This window comes from Trichomycterus rosablanca, chromosome 5 (assembly GCF_030014385.1).
Source record: "Trichomycterus rosablanca isolate fTriRos1 chromosome 5, fTriRos1.hap1, whole genome shotgun sequence".
NCBI lineage: Eukaryota > Metazoa > Chordata > Actinopteri > Siluriformes > Trichomycteridae > Trichomycterus > Trichomycterus rosablanca.
The window spans coordinates 40,139,428-40,156,431 of NC_085992.1; the positions used below are offsets into that span (position 1 = coordinate 40,139,428).

Genomic DNA, 17,004 nt, shown 5'->3' on the forward strand with positions numbered 1-17,004 from the left:
GTCAGCAGTGGAGGGATGTATCGCTGGAGGTGAAGCGTAACGCAATCAGGGTCATTGAATACAAAGGAGAAAATTGTGGAAAAATTCGGAGAAAAAGAACAAATAATTAAAAAATAACCACTTTTGTATTTTGACACCTGTTTTTATGCTAATGCTTTTTATTACTTCATTTAAAAACGAATGTATGTCTAGCATCATTGAAAAAAAATGAAAAGGGACAAAAAATGTGACAATATCACTTCATTTCTACTTTTTTTGCCTGTTCAGTTAAAGATACACAACCTGCAAGAGTAAAGGTTAACATTCCCAGAAATTAGCCGCTCAGGTGACGCAGCGGTAGAGTACGCTAGCGCACCAGAGTTGGGGTTTCGAATACATTGTATCGAATCTCAGCTCTGCCTTTCCGACTGGGCTGGGTGGCAGCATGAACAACGATTGGCTGTTGTTCAGGGTTAGAGGGTAAGAAAGTCGTATCATAGGTCCTCATAACTGGTGCGACTGCGGCCCCTGCTGGATGACTGACGGCGCCTGCACAGGGCTGAGGAATAATGCTGATGGGGGTGTGGCCCTCCATACACAGTGCCCGTCAAGTGTATGAACTCGACTCGTGCAGATTAAAAATGCAGTCTGTACTGACCGTACGTGCCGGAGGGGGTGCATGTCAGTTGAGAGGCGTCCTCAGTCAGCGGTGAAGGGTCGAATCAGTATAGAGGACGCAATCAGGGTAATTGGACACGACTAGATTAGGGGAGAAAAATTGGGGGGGAAAAAAAACATTCCCAGAAATTAAAAGCCAGCCACTGCTCTGCCTCTTTTTAAATCTACTCCTGCAAAGTCAGATCCAGACCTACGATTGACCACAATTGTCTAGTGTCACTCTGTCCGTGAGAAGAGCTAAATAGGCTGTTTTACACAGATGGCACCAGCATTGGTAAGACACAAACTTTTAATTCAAGCCGTTTTCTCTTTCATTACTCAGAAGCCAGAAGGCGGCATTTCAAATATGAACTGAGAAGTCAGGATCATTTAATAAATAAAAGAAAAACAAAAAGAAATTGGCATATGACACAGAGTGTGGAGAGGAGTAGCTAGAGGAGAGTTAATAATATAATATGGTCAGGACATATTTGATCTGTTTCCAACTGATTCAGATGCTCTAGCTGGGAGTAATTTCTCTGAAAACGTTTGAGTGGCTGGGTACGGTGAACTGTTACTGATATTCTGATGTGTAGCAGAGTGTGAATTATGCTGTGACAATTGGTGGTGTTAACTTTATACAGTATATACGTATATTAGCTAACTAACAATCCAATTAGTAGGGTCAGACCCAATTGTAACCATGCCAACAGTAAATGAAATGTATACTTGTATACTTTATAACCAAAAGTATATGGAAACCTCATCATTCTAATCTATTGACACTCGTCATAACGTTAAAAGCGTAATTTTTTTATTATAGATTTTATAGAATACATTTTATACACCTGACTGAGGTCAATAATTGTTAAGGTGTCCAAATTCCAAATACATTTTCCAGTTTATGTATATACAACGATCAGCCATAACATTAACTGTCCATTTTATCAGCCTCACTTACCATATAGAAGCACTTAGTTCTACAATTACTGACTGTAGTCCATCTATTTCTCTGCATGCTTTGTTAGCCCCCTTTCATGCTGTTCTTCAATGATCAGGACCCCCACAGGACCACCACAGAGCAGGTATTATTTAGATGGTGGATCATTCTCAGCACTGCAGTTACAATGACATGGTGGTGCTGTGTTAGTGTGTGTTGTGTTGGTATGAGTGGATCAGACACAGCAGCGCTGCTGGAGTTTTTAAATACCGTGTTCACTCACTGTCCACTCTATTAGACACTCCTACCTAGTTGGTCCACCTTGTAGACGTAAAATCAGAGACGATCATTCATCCATTGCCGCTGTTTGAGTTGGTCATCTTCTAGATCTTCATCAGTGGTCACAGGACCCTGCCCATGGGGCGCTGTTGGCTGGATATTTTTGGTTGGTGGACTATTCTCAGTCCAGCAGTGACAGTGAGGTGTTTAAAAACCCACCACCCAAATAATACCTACTCTGTCGTGGTCCTGGGAGAGTCCTGACCATTGAAGAACAGGGTGAAAGCAGGCTAAAAAAGCATGTAGAGAAACAGATGGACTACAGTCAGTAATTGTAGAACTAGAAAGTGCTTTTATATGGTAAGTGAAGCTGATAAAATGGACAGTGAGTGTACACGTATTAAAGGGACAGAAATACGTTCTTGCTGTGTCCTGGGTTCAATTTCCAAGTCGAGCATTTTGGGTCCTTTCTTTGTGAAGTTTGCATGTTCTCCCCGTGTCCACATGGGATTCCTCCGAAAGCTCTAGTCTCTTTTCACAGTCCAAAGACGTGCAAGTGCGGTGAATTGGAGATACAAAATTGTCCATAACTGTGTTTGACATTAACCTTGTGAACTGATGAATCTTGTGTAAAAAGTAATGACCTGTATTTAATGTGTTTTTGTTATGTATTTACAAGAGTAGGAACCAGAATCATTTATATAGTGATCTAGAGTGCAGCATTTGTAAAAAGTCAGTCTCTCTCTCTCTCTCTCTGTCAGTCGCCTCCTTTATCCTGTCCCAGTGCAGTAGCTCTGTACTGGGCCAGTATAATCAAGCCCGGTTGTCTCTTTTTTTCTGAGCCAGTCTGCACACAGCCTCCGCTGATTCTAATCTATCAAAGCCACTGGCTTCCTACAGAGCTCAGTGTCGACCCAGCTGGTCCTTCTCTTACTCTCTGTTTCAGCTCACTGGGAAAGTGTCTAAGTGAGAAACTAAATTTGACGACTCAGAAGAACACGTAGACTGCATGCATCGGCATTTAAATTTATTAATTTAAAGTACAATACAATACATCATACACATCTGCCAGTTAACACAGAACAAAACTCACTTACACTTAGGTTAATTTAAATTAGCCAGTATGGGCGGCACAGTGGCTCAGTGGGTAGCACTGTCGCCTCACAGCAAGAAGATCCTGGGTTTGATCCCCAGGTGGGGCGTTCTGGGTCCGTTCTGTGTGGAGTTTACATGTTCTCCCAATGTCCCCATGTTAGGGCAGTGATAGCTCAGTGGTTAAGATTCTGGACTAGTAATCAGAAGGTTGCCGGTTCAAGCCCCGCCACCAAGTTGCCACTGTTGGGTCCCTGAGCAAGGCCCTTAACTCTCAATTGCTCAAAAATTGTGTTCAGTCATAATTGTAAGTCACTTTGGATAAAAACGTCTGCTAAATGCTGAAAATGTAAATGTAAATGTCTGCATGGGTTTGCTCCGGTTTCCTCCCACAGTCCAAAGACATGCAAGTAAGGTGAACTGGAGCTACTGTCCATGACTGTGTTTGATATAAAACTTGTGAACTGATGAACCTTGTGTATCGAATAACTACCGTTTCTGTCATGAATGTAACCAAAGTGTGTAAAACATGACGTTAAAATTCTAATAAATAAATAATAAATAAATTAACCAGTCCACATTCTGCATGGATGGATACCTGAAGTGCATAAACCCATGCACAAAAAGAACATGCAAAAGAACATCTAAACCAGGTCCTTAGGACTTATTTTGCTGTGCGGGACCAACTCTACCAGCTTTGCCACTTTGTTTTATACTTAACACTAAAACGGGTTATAGCACGTGGAATATTTGTGTCCACACTCTCTGCTGTCTGCTGTTCAAATATTACACCAGTAAAACCAACATTTCTGCACTGGCCCACTTCCATAGCCTGATTCAGGGTAGCTTAACAAAAAGTACAGGGCAGTGTATTCCATTACTTTTAGTGGGATGATAGATCTGCTGTGTCCCCGTTGCTATGTCTCCCACCCACAATGCTCTCTGGACTTTCATTAACACCTCATTTACTGTATCTGATTTCCACCACTATACCTATATCATCTCCACACATTCGGTCTAAAATCTACACACACACACACACACACACACACAAACCCAGTGCCCAGTTCATCTAACACCTACAGGGCAGAACTCTGACAGGGCAGAATCCGAACAATATTCTTTTTTATCTCTCTTAGCAATTAATAAACCAAACTTTTATTAAGTTATTTAAGAAAAGCAGCAATGTCCATAGTGCAGCATGCTGTGTCCAATAACAAACACGCCTTTTGACATATTGCCTTTTTATCCCTTTCCAAACAAATACCAGAGGCGAAGTGTATTCCTGAACTAGAACTAGAACACCAGCTTGTCTGATGCAATAGCATGAAGTTTTTAGATTTTTTTTTTTCAAAAGCTTTCACACTACTGTACATACTTTTTGATAGTCAACGACTATGTGAGCTCAAAACGGATGATTACTTACCTAATAACTCTGTAATGGTTTTAGCGTTATTAGTAGGGATGTAACGATACACTCTAAGTTATGACAAAGTTTCCTTTTATTAAATCTTTTATTTATCTAAATAATGAATGCTCTTATTTTTGAGGTAGCTACAAACTATACGAAACAATGCTGGACATTTCCCTTTTTGTGTTAAAAAACTAAAATGAAATTTTAAAACAAATCCCACATTATATAAATAAATGGATAATACAAATAAAGAAAGTATCCTCACATAAATACATTTGGCTGGAAAATTCCGAACCTGGCAACCCTGTAGTGACGTCAACCAGGCGAGGTGAATAGCGCCAGTGCCCTCTGCTGTTTAAAGCGAATTTTGATTAATTTTACATGAATTACCAATTTCGAATTGTGACACGTGCACCGATTTTTAACTGCCTTGTGGTGCATCGTTACATCCCTAGTTATTAGGAATTATTACTCAGTGCAGGACAGAGGAGCTTAATAATTTACAAATGGAACACAATTCAAGCAATCTGGGGTTAAGGGACTTGCACAGGGACTTAGCAATGGCTACTTGGCAATGTGGGGCTTTGAACTAGAAATCTTCTGATAACAAGTTCAGTACCTTAACCCCTGAGCTACCAATGCCCTACTAAACCATACTGCACTAATTTTCCAGCATTAAAAACACAAAGGACAGATCTGAGTTCTAGTGTTTCAGTCACATCCATTACTAACAGCGCTGTAAGTTATATTATGTATTAGTTGTACAGTATTAATTGCATTAAATAATCTACACAAACAGTTTAGGAAAGTCCCTTTCTTGTTCCAGCATGACTGTGTCACAATTGCACAACAGGAGGTCTATGATTTAACATGATTTAATGTGGTGGAACTTCAGTGGCCTGCAAAGTGCCCTGACCCCAACCCTGTTAAACACTTCTGGGATTAATTATCATGAAGATTGCGAGCCAGGACACCTCATCTAACATCAGTCCCTGACCTCAAGTATGCGCTAAGTGATGAGTAAGTGCTGTTAAATTGATTCAGACATCTGACTATATTGGTAGTTGTAGTTTCTTTTACTCAGGTACCAATAGAAATGTAGCATCTGTATATAAAAGCACCACTACTAAATGCAGGTTTAATTATTACAACCCCAAATCAGTAAAATTTGGGACAGCATTGAAAATGCAAATAATAAAAAAAACACAGTGTTCCTTAAATTTACTTTGACTATTATTTGATTGCAGACAGGATGAACCTGAGATATTTCATGTTTTATCTGCTCAACTTCATTTCATTTAATAATAAACATCCATTCCTGCATGTCAGGCCTGCAACACATTCCAAAACAGTTGGGACAGTAAAGCATTTACCACTTTGTAATGTTGCCATTCCTTTTCACCACACTTAAAAGACGTTTTGGCACCGAGGAGACCAAGTGATTTAGTGTTTCAGCTTTTATTTTGTCTCATTCTTCCTGCAAACACGTCTTAAGGTGTGCAACAGTATGGGGTCGTCATTGTTGCATTTTTCCTTTCAAAATTCTCCACACATTCTTTATTGGGGACAGGTCAGGACTGCAGGCAGGCCAGTCCAGTACCCGTACCGTGTTCTTCCGCAGCCGTGCCTTTGTAATGTGTGCAGCATGTGGTTTCACATTGTCTTGTTGAAAAATGTACAAACGTCCCTGAAAAAGACGACGTCTTGAAGGCAGCACATGTTGCTCTAAGGTCTCAATGTACTTTTCTGCATTAATGCTGCCATCACAGAAGTGTAAATGACCTTTGCCAAGGGCACTGACACAGCCCCATACCATGGCAGACCTTTGGAGAATCGTTTAATGATATTATGCACTGTAGAGGGAGAAATATGCAAATCCCTTCCAATCTTTCTTTGAGCTACATTGTTTTTAAACGTTTCAATAATTTTCTCACACATTTGTTGACAAACTGGAGATCCTCTGATCATCTTTACTCATCAAAGACTCACCTGTTGACATCACCTGTTTGGAATCACGTCATTATTTAGTTTTTCCATCTCATTACTAGCCCTTAATTGCCCCTGTCCCAAATTGTTTTATATATTTGGGGAGCCAGTCTTATGGACAAGAAATAAACGTGACTACAGTAACATCATCTAGATATGGTATAGTAAGAATTTGCTATTAGGCTATATGAGGGGTATTTAATTGCTCAGATTTTTTGATTCTTGAGTTAGTTTGTAGAACTCCTTTGTGACAGAAGAGAAATACATACAAAACACATACATAATACATAAGGGTGGAAATTAATCAAAGGAGATTAAAGAAGACAATGGAGGAATTACACCGATCAGCCATAACATTAAAACCACCTCCTTGTTTCTACACTCACTGTCCATTTTATCAGCTCCACTTACCATATAGAAGCACTTTGTAGTTCTACAATTACTGACTGTAGTCCATCTGTTTCTCTGCATGCTTTGTTAGCCCCCTTTGATGCTGTTCTTCAATGGTCAGGACCCCCACAGAACAGGTATTATTTAGGTGGTGGGTCATTCTCAGCACTGCAGTGACAATAACATGATGGTGGTGTGTTAGTGTGTGTTGTGCTGGTATGAGTGGATCAGACACAGCAGCACTGCTGGAGTTTTTAAATACCGTGTCCACTCACTGTCCACTCTATTAGACACTCCTACCTAGTTGGTTTACCTTGTATATGTAAAGTCATCATTCATCAGTGGTCACAGGACGCTGCCCACGGGGTGCTGTTGGCTGGATGTTTTTGGGTGGTGGACTATTCTCAGTCCAGCAGTGACAGTGAGGTGTTTAAAAACTCCATCAGCGCTGCTGTGTTTTATCCACTCATACCAGCACAACACACACTAACTCACCACCACCATGTCAGTGTCACTGCAGTGCTGAGAATGATCCACCACTCAAATAATACCTGCTCTGTGGTGGTCCTGTGGGGGTCCTGATCATTGAGGAACAGCATGAAAGGGGGCTAAAGCATGCAGAGAAACAGATGAACTGCAGTCAGTAATTGTAGAACTACAAAGTGCTCTATGTGGTAAGTGGAGCTGATAAAATGGACAGTGAGTGTAAAAACAAGGAGGTGGTTTTAATGTTATGGCTGATCAGTGTATACTGATGTCCACAACACTGATTGTATGTAGGTGAAGAGAGAAGCGTGATCACACGTGTCTGGTGATCACACAGGTGTCTGGTGTCCACGTCTTACATCACTTGGGACAGGCCTTGCATTCGATGAGTTTGCTTGTCTAGTAGTCATGGTTGAAGTGTTCTTTTTGTAATGGTGCAGGATGAGATCAGAACTGGAGCAGTTTGAGATCCAGGCTGATGGTATTCCAGTGCTCCAACCAAAGACTCTTGATCCTCTAGTGATGGTGGAGGCTGGTGGCGATTGACAAAGGATCAGCCAGAGGTTTAGTCAAAAGTGTGAACATGATGCAGTTGGTTCTGAGCAAGGAGAGGTTGCTGATTGGTTAGGAAGTGCCTTTGGTCTTTCTGGGTGGAATACCAATCCCCTCCAACACACGCACTTCATACATAGACAAACAAAGGACATATTGGGAAGTTCATCCACATTATAAATGTGGTTGGTGTACAGTTATGAAACCAATTATAAATTCATAAGCATTATCTTAACATGCATGCAAGACCAAACTTGACACATATACCGACTAGGCATAACATTATGACCACTGACAGGTGACGTAAATAACACTGATTATCTCTTCATCACGGCACCTGTTAGTGGGTGGGAGATATTAGGCAGCAAGTGAACATTTTATCCTCAAAGTTGATGTGTTAGAAGCAGGAAAAATGTAGAAGCGTAAGGATTTGAGTTTGACAAGGGCCAAATTGTGATGGCTAGATGAATGGGTCAGAGCATCTCCAAAACTGCAGCTCTTGTGGGGTGTTCCGGTCTGCAGTGGTCAGTATCTATCAAAAGTGCTCCAAGGAAGGAACAGTGGTAAACCGGCGACAGGGTAACGGGCCAAGGCTCATTGATGCACATGGAGAGCGAAGGCTGACCCGTGTGGTCCGATCCAACAAACTAGCTGCTGTAGTTCAAATTGCTGAAGAAGTTAATGCTGGTTCTGATAGAAAGGTATCAGAATACACAGTGCATCGTAGTTTGTTGCATATGGGGCTGCATAGCCGCAGACCAGTCAGGGTGCCCATGCTGACCCCTGTCCACCACCGAAAGCGCCATCAGTGATCACGTGAGCATCAGAACTGGACCACGGAGCAATGGAAGAAGGTGGCCTTGTCCGATGATGTTTTCTTTTACATCACGTGGATGGCCGGGTGTGTGTGCGTTGCTTACATGGGGAACACAAGGCACCAGGATGCACTATGGGAAGAAGGCAAGCCAGCAGAGGCAGTGTGATGCTTTGGGCAATGTTCTGCTGGGAAACCTTGGGTCCTGCCATCCATGTGGATGTTACTTTGACACATAGCATTGTTGCAGACCATGTACACCCTTTCATGGAAACGGTATTCCCTGATGGCGGTGGTCTCTTTCAGCACGATAATGCGCCCCGCCACAAAGCAAAAAGGAGGAGCACAACAACGAGTTTGAGGTGTTGACTTGGCCTCCAAATTCCCCAGATCTCAATCCAATCTAGCATCTGTGGGATGTGCTGGACAAACAAGTCCAATCCATGGAGACCCCACCTCGCAACTTACAGGAGTTAAAGGATCTGCTGCTAACATCTTGGTGCCAGATACCTACAGCACACCTTCATGGGTCTAGTGGAGTCCATGCCTCGACGGGTCAGGGCTGTTTTGGCAGCAAAAGGGGGACCAAAACAATATGAGGAAGGTGGTCATAATGTTATGCTGATCAATGTATGTTGCATTTGATATAATCATAAAAACAATATATTTTAAAGCATAAGGTCTTATTAAGTTCTTAGATTGAAATGCATAAAGAAAGTTTCCTTTCAATGTCATTGTCGTTAACACAGTTTCTTTGTGTCTTTTTAACAGTGATTCATCTGTTTAGCTTCTGGAAATCTAAGATTCTTATCTTAATGGCAGGACTGGCTCAGAGTTGCTCATAAAACACAGGGCAACTGCATCAGTTAATCAAGTTGGGGGCGTAGATACTGTTTAGATAGTGTTTCTTCAGACAGTCTTTCTCAGAAACTGTTGTGTTGGGGTCATTAGGCTTTTTAATAGCTTGTTCCTAAAACTTTATTCGTGCCCTTCTAACTGCCGGCTATACTCTTCCTCTTTTAATTGTTCTAAGCTGACAGTTTTTATTTTTTCCTAATAAATTGGTTCTTTTCAACGTCCAAATTATTACAGCTTCTGTTCAGTTATCAGGGCTCAGAATGGGAGGTGAGAATTGATGTTGGTAAAACACACTAGCATACCAGAGCTGGGATTTCAACACACTGTTTCGAATCTTTTTTTTTTTCTATTTTTTCCCCCAATTTTTCTCCCCTAATCTAGTCATGTCCAATTACCCTGATTGCGTCCTCTATACTGATTCAACCCTTCACCGCTGACTGAGGACGCCTCTCAACTGACATACGCCCCCTCCGGCACGTACAGTCAGTACAGACTGCATTTTTCACCTATACACTTGGAGTTCATCCAGTCGGAAAGGCAGAGCTGAGATTCGATACGATGTATTCGAAACCCCAACTCTGGTGAGCTAGCGTAATCTTAGCTCTGCCATCCGGCTGGTCTGGGTGGCTATATTGGCTGTTGTTCACACGGTGGGAAAGTCGACAAGGGTTTCTCATAACTGATGCAATTACGACCTCTGCTGGCTGATTGATGCCGCCTGCGCAGAGTTGAGGAATAATGCTGATCAGTGTGTGTCTCTCCGTACACAACGCTGATCTGCATATGAACTCGCCTCGTGCAGGTGAAAAGATGCAGTTGGTACTGCACACGTGTCGGAGGAGGCGTGTGTCAGTTGCAGCGCTCCTCAGTCAGCAGTTGAGGGTTGTATCACTAGAGGTGAAGCGTAACGCAATCAGGGTAAATGGATACAACTAGGTTAGGGAGAAAATTGGGAGAAAAATTGCAACAAAAAAAAGTATCCATTTGTTTGTTTTCTTTGTCATCCTGTAACGATACAGACTGAAATGAGACACTTGCGGTAAAAAATGGTAGAGGCTTTCATTTGTAGGGCTGAACCAAAAACAGTGGTCAAAGTACAAGTGCGGGTCAAAACTTCAAAGAAAAACACATTTTTAAGTTTCAATTTTGAGATTAAAGTCAAAATATCATGAGAATAAAGTTGAAATGTTATGAGATTAAAGTCTAAATAATTACGAGATTAAAGTCTAAATAATTACGAGATTAAAGTCAAAATAATTACGAGATTAAAGTCAAAATATTATGAGATTAAGGTTGAAATAATTACGAGATTAAAGTCAAAATAATTACGAGATTAAAGTCAAAATAATTACGAGATTAAAGTCAAAATAATTACAAGATTAAAGTCGAAATATTACGAGATTAAAGTCAAAATATTCCGAGATTAAAGTCAAAATAATTACGAGATTAAAGTCAAAATAATTACGAGATTAAAGTCAAAATAATTACAAGATTAAAGTCAAAATAATTACAAGATTAAAGTCGAAATATTATAAGATTAAAGTCGAAATATTACGAGATTGAAGTTAAAATAATTACGAGATTAAAGTCATATCATATCGGTTTCACAAATAAAGAAATCCCCAATCTATTGCACATCAGCACCAGTTTGTTATTAGTGTAAGGACGCTGAAACGACTTTGTAATAAACTGTGTTTATTTAGAAGAACGTGCGCCACCGGTGCGCTCGGCATCTGCGTCGTCGCCAGTACTTCAACCGAACCTTATGGACTCGTACGATAAGCTAAAGCCGTATGGCATCCCTATAAATGATTGCACTGACATGTTTAGTCATCATGTCATGTGGATGGAAGTGTACAATACAAACAACCACCCAAAAATAATCGCGGGTTATTGGATAACCACAGTAACACCCATTATAAGCTGCCCTCGGCGCATGCATGCCGATCCAGGTATTGAGACCCGTGCTTCTCTGAACTGACAAGCCCACAACGGCTGCACACTCTTTGGCCATAATATTTTGACTTTATTCTCATAATCATTTTGACTTTAATCTGGAAATAATTTTGACTTTATTCTCAAAATATTTCGACTTTAATCTGGAAATAATTTTGACTTTATTCTCAAAATATTTCGACTTTATTCTCATAATCATTTTGACTTTAATCTTGAAATAATTTCGACTTTATTCTCATAATATTTTGACTTTATTTTCATAATCTTTCGACTTTATTCTCATAATCATTTTGACTTTATTCTCATAATCATTTCGACTTTATTCTCATAATCATTTTGACTTTATTCTCATAATCATTTCGACTTTATTCTCATAATCATTTCGACTTTATTCTCATAATCATTTTGACTTTAATCTTGAAGTAATTTCGACTTTAATCTTGAAATAATTTTGACTTTATTCTCATAATATTTCAACTTTATTCTCATAATCATTTCGACTTTAATCTTGAAATAACTTTGACTTTATTCTCATAATCATTTCGACTTTATTCTCAGTCATTTTTGACTTTAATCTTGAAATAATTTCAACTTTAATCTTGAAATAATTTAAACTTTAATCTTGAAATAATTTTAACTTTATTCTTATAATATTTCAACTTTATTCTCATAATCATTTTGACTTTAATCTTGAAATAATGTTGACTTTTTTCTTATAATATTTTGACTTTATTCTCATAATATTTTGACTTTAATCTCAAAATCAAAACTTATACGACTTATACTAACTTTATTCTCAAAATCAAAACCTAAAAATATTTTTTACAATGACCCTAATACGCTGCCGTACAGGCATCAATATTTCTTCATATTTACTTTTCATATCAATATTTTTATTGTGGAGAAAAATTGTTGCATTTTAGGAATTTTCTAAGGTATTTTATGTTTATTCTTCTGAATGCCAGTTCGCGTGGAATTTCATTTAAGATAAATCCTTGTTTTTGATTGATTTATCTTGACTGGAGTCTTTCCCATTGCCCTAACCTTTGTTTCTTTATGCTGAGGTGAATTCTTATTTTCGTACTTGACTCTCTTGCTCAGTAGAATGTGTTCTAGTCAGAAAGAAGAGAAAATGTGCAGACTTTGAAGAAAGATTTCTCTAAGCTGTGTTAGCATTTTTGAAATGCCAGAGGCCATAAATAATGAAGATGTATTACTATTGAGTTTGCTGCTTTTGTCCTCTCAAGTTTATCAGTTGCTTTTTTCTAACGTTTTGAAACTTTATCACAATGGGTGGCTCATATTGAATTTCTTTATGAACAATTCACGTTTGCTGTAAGTTTTTGGTGTGTTTTTGTGATTCTTTAAATAATGCATCTCATTCTGCTTTTTCTGCTTATTATTTAGTTAATATACTTCACTAATAAGCATAAAATAAGTTTTTTTTGTATTTTGTTTATGCATTTTCTCCCCTTTTTGTTCTGACTTTAAGTGCGTCCAATTGCTCGGATTGCATCATGCTTCCTCTCCACTAATGTCGATCCCCGCTCTGATTGAGGAGAACGAAGATAACCCGCGCCCCCTCTGACACGTGGGCTGCAGCCGTATGCATTTTTTCAACCAACTCTAGGCGAGGGCTAATGCGAATCAACCCTGTGTACGGAGAGACACACCCTGATCAATGCACTCCTTTCCCGACCTGTGCAGGCACTAGTTGCATCAGTTACGAGGAGACCCTATCCGGCTTACTACTACCCCACCTCTATATGAACAACAGGCCAGTCATTGTTCATGTGGCCGCTCAGCCCACCCGGATAGCAGAGCTGAGATTCGATAAGCACATAAGTTTGGTAAATGTTGATCAAATTTTTTTCACTGTCGGAGAACGTTGGTGGCATGCACAGAGATTTTACCTCAATTCCATCCAAAACCTTTGTGATACATTAAAACAGAGGTTCTCAACCAGGGGGCTTTGGTGAGCCCAAAAGGGGGTTCTAGCACACGTCAAATCTCGTAGTGTAATATAAATCTATTTTAAGCTGCATATACCTGTAGCTGGGTCTTATTCAATGGACAAATATGTGATTGTTTTCAGCAATGACAGCCAATAAAACTTAATACAGAGCGAGACTGAGCTCTGAGGATGACATGCAGCTTGCTCTATTCAAGATCTCTAGCAGCAGTCATCACACAGATAACTGACTCATTAGCAGAAGCTGACAAACGCCCGTTTGAAAACAATACCCTTTTGTCATCCTTGCTAAAAGCCTGAGAATAATAACATAATACGTGTTAAGGGGGTCTACGAAATTTTTTTTTCTTATAGAAAAAAGACTGAGAACTGCTGCACTAAAACACCAAATGTGAACTAGGTCTAATTTTCTGTGGTCATGTTCCCAAAGTTTAGGGAAGTGCTTCCAAAGGATCAAACTTTATAATGATGACTAGTTGGGACAGCATGGAGAATGCAAATAATAAAAAACTTACATTTACTTTGACTTTTATTTGATTGCAGACAGGATGAACCTGAGATATTTCATGTTTTATCTTCTCAACTTCATTTCATTTATTAATAAACATCCATTCCTGCATTTCAGGCCTGCAACACATTCCAAAAAAAGTTGGGACAGTAAAGCATTTACCACTTTGTAATGTCGCCATTCCTTTTCACCACATTTCAAAGACGTTTTGGCACCGAGGAGACCAAGTGATTTAGTGTTTCAGCTTTTATTTTGTCCCACTCTTCCTGCAAACACATCTTAAGATGTGCAACAATACGGCTTCATTGTTGTCACATTTTCGTTTCAAAATTCTCCACATATTCTCTATTAGGGACAGGTCAGGACTGCAGGCAGACAGGACAGTCCAGTACCCGTACCCTCTTATTCCACAGACATGCCTTTGTAATGAGTGCAGCATGTGGTTTTGCATTGTCTTGTTGAAAAGTGCACGAACGTTCCTGGTCTTGAAGGCAGCACATGTTGCTCTAAGATCTCAATGTACTTTTCTGCATTAATGCTCCATCACAGAAGTGTAAATGACCTTTGCCAAGGGCACTGACACACCCCATACCATGACAGACCCTGGCTTTTGGACTTGTTGCTGATAACAGTCTGGATGGTCCTTTTAGTTTTGCGTCTGGAGCACACGAGAAATATGCAAATCCTTTCCAATATTCCTTGAGGTTCATTGTTTTGAAACATTTCAATCATTTTCTCACACATTTGTTGACAAACTGGAGATCCTCTGATCATCTTTGCTCATCTAAGACTCAGCCTTTCCTGGATGCTGCTTTTGTACCAAACCATGATTACAATCACCTGTTGACATCACCTGTTTGGAATCACATCATTATTTAGTTTTTTCACCTCATTACTAGCCCTAAATTGCCCCCATCCCAATTTTTTTTTTTCCTGAAATGCAGGAATGGATGTTTATTAATAAATGAAATGACATTGAGCAGACAAAACATGGAATATCTTGAGTTCAAACTGTCTGCAATCAAATAAAAGTCAAAGTAAATGTAAGGAACACTGCATTCTTATTTTATTAGCATTTTCCATACTGTCCCAACTTTTTCTGATTTGGGGTTGTATGCATAAACTATTGGCATACAGCATATGTAGTGTCCCATTTATTCTTGTGGTTCACACTAATACCCTGTACATCAGTGTTTTTCAAAACCTGGGTCAGAGCCAAAACAAATAAGACAGAAAAAAAACAAGAAGGAATAAACGAATTTTAACAGGTACATAAAAACAAAATAAACTTGTACACGTACGCCCCCTTGTGGAGGCTTTATGTTACATCTTGCAAACCGTAGTGAGACCAGATAGCTACCATTTTTATTAATTAATTATATTTCGTTTTGTGTTTAGTTTTGATGCATTGCTTGTGTTGTCTGGGTCGTGGTAAAAATCATGTACAAAATGTGGGTGTCTTGAAAAAAAGTCTGCCCTACATTAATGTTTCAGGTCATAACCTGGTTTTATTTGTGTAAATTATTCTATTATGTAGAGAGAACGCATACTATTTCTAAAAGCAATCAGTCCACTGTTCACCTGATTGTGTTTTGCTGAAACAGTCAGCGTGGAGCTTTTGTAATGCTAGCTAAAGCACTAAACAGCATTTCCACATCCTCACCGCACGTATCTCAGCAAAACGTAGTAACGATGTGTTCTCTCTGCAGGCTCAGACAATGACATTAATAATACCTCTTAGACTCGTATCACCCACTGGTACACACATTTCAGCATTTGAATATCAAACACGTTGCATATAACATTACACGCTCAAATAATTCCTTAACATTTCTAATGCTCCAGCAATCTATCAGCCTAAAACAGTCCTAAACTGCCATTTTCAGGCTTGATGTACTTAGCTCACAGGAGGATATTTTCTCTTTACTGCCTGCACTCTCTCTATCCTGTGGGGCTTCAAATCTTCTCCCTGCATCAGCTTAAGATTATTGCGTTCAGCAAAGGGACAGTTTTCAGCTGTGTGTGATATGGCAGTTCTTTTATAACCACATATTTCAATTATATTAGCGCTGGTCAGAAAATGTATTTGCTCAGGGTGAACTTAGAAATTGCACATCGCTGCAGAAAAGGCCATGAGAGGCACAGCAAAATATATAAATAAATAAATGTAGCTCATCTTGTGGACAGAGACATCATACTCTCAGGCTTTCAAATTAAAATTTACATTGATATTAAGTGAAATTAATCTGCCGCACATGGTACTGTGATGGAGTTTAATAATCTTTACTCATTCACACATCGTTTTTCATTAAGGTCTACTCAGTGTGTTATCATTCCACAGTGCTGTCATGCGGTCTGGTGGAAGGAACCAGCCTAAAGGGAGCCACTGGCTTAAGCAACGGATGGTTATTTTTAATATAAATGGAAGCAGTGAAAATTCTTTAGTCGTGACAGTGTTCAGCAGTTTTTAATGAATACTGTGGTACCTTGAAACTCAATGTCAATTGATTCTGGGACTGGCGCTGAGTTTAAAAAGCGTTGATCACCCTGTTCTTCAATGGTCAGGACCCTCACAGGACCACAACAGAGCAGGTATTATTAAGGTGGTGGGTTATTCTCAGTTGTGCTGGTATAAGTGGATCAGACACAGCAGCGCTGCTGGAGTTTTTAAATACCGTGTCCACTCACTGTCCACTCTATTAGACACTCCTACCTAGTTGGTCCACCTTGTAGATGTAAATTCAGAGATGATTGCTCATCTATTGCTGTTGTTTGAGTTGGTCATCTTTGAGACCTTAATCAGTGGTCACAGGATGCTGCCCACGGGGTGCTGTTGGCTGGATATTTTTGGTTGGTGGACTATTCTCAGTCCAGCAGTGACAGTGAGGTGTTTTAAAACTCCCATCAGCATTGCTGTGTTTTATCCACTCATACCAGCACAACAGACACTAACACACCACCACCATGTCAGTGTCACTGCAGTGCTGAGAATGACCCACCAGTCAAATAATACCTACTCTGTAGAGGTCCTGGGAGAGTCCTGACCATTAAAGAACAGCATGAAAGGGGGCTAACAAAGCATGCAGAGAAACAGATGGACTACGGTCAGTAATTGTAGAAC

At 39.7% G+C, this 17,004-nt stretch overlaps 1 protein-coding gene across 2 annotated transcripts in view; it reads left to right on the forward strand.

Moving 5' to 3' along the window:
- The window catches only part of zgc:171482 (zinc finger protein), a 174,652-nt gene that overhangs the window by 66,006 nt on the left and 91,642 nt on the right, over positions 1-17,004 (forward strand). The gene's annotated exons all lie outside the window — the stretch shown is intronic.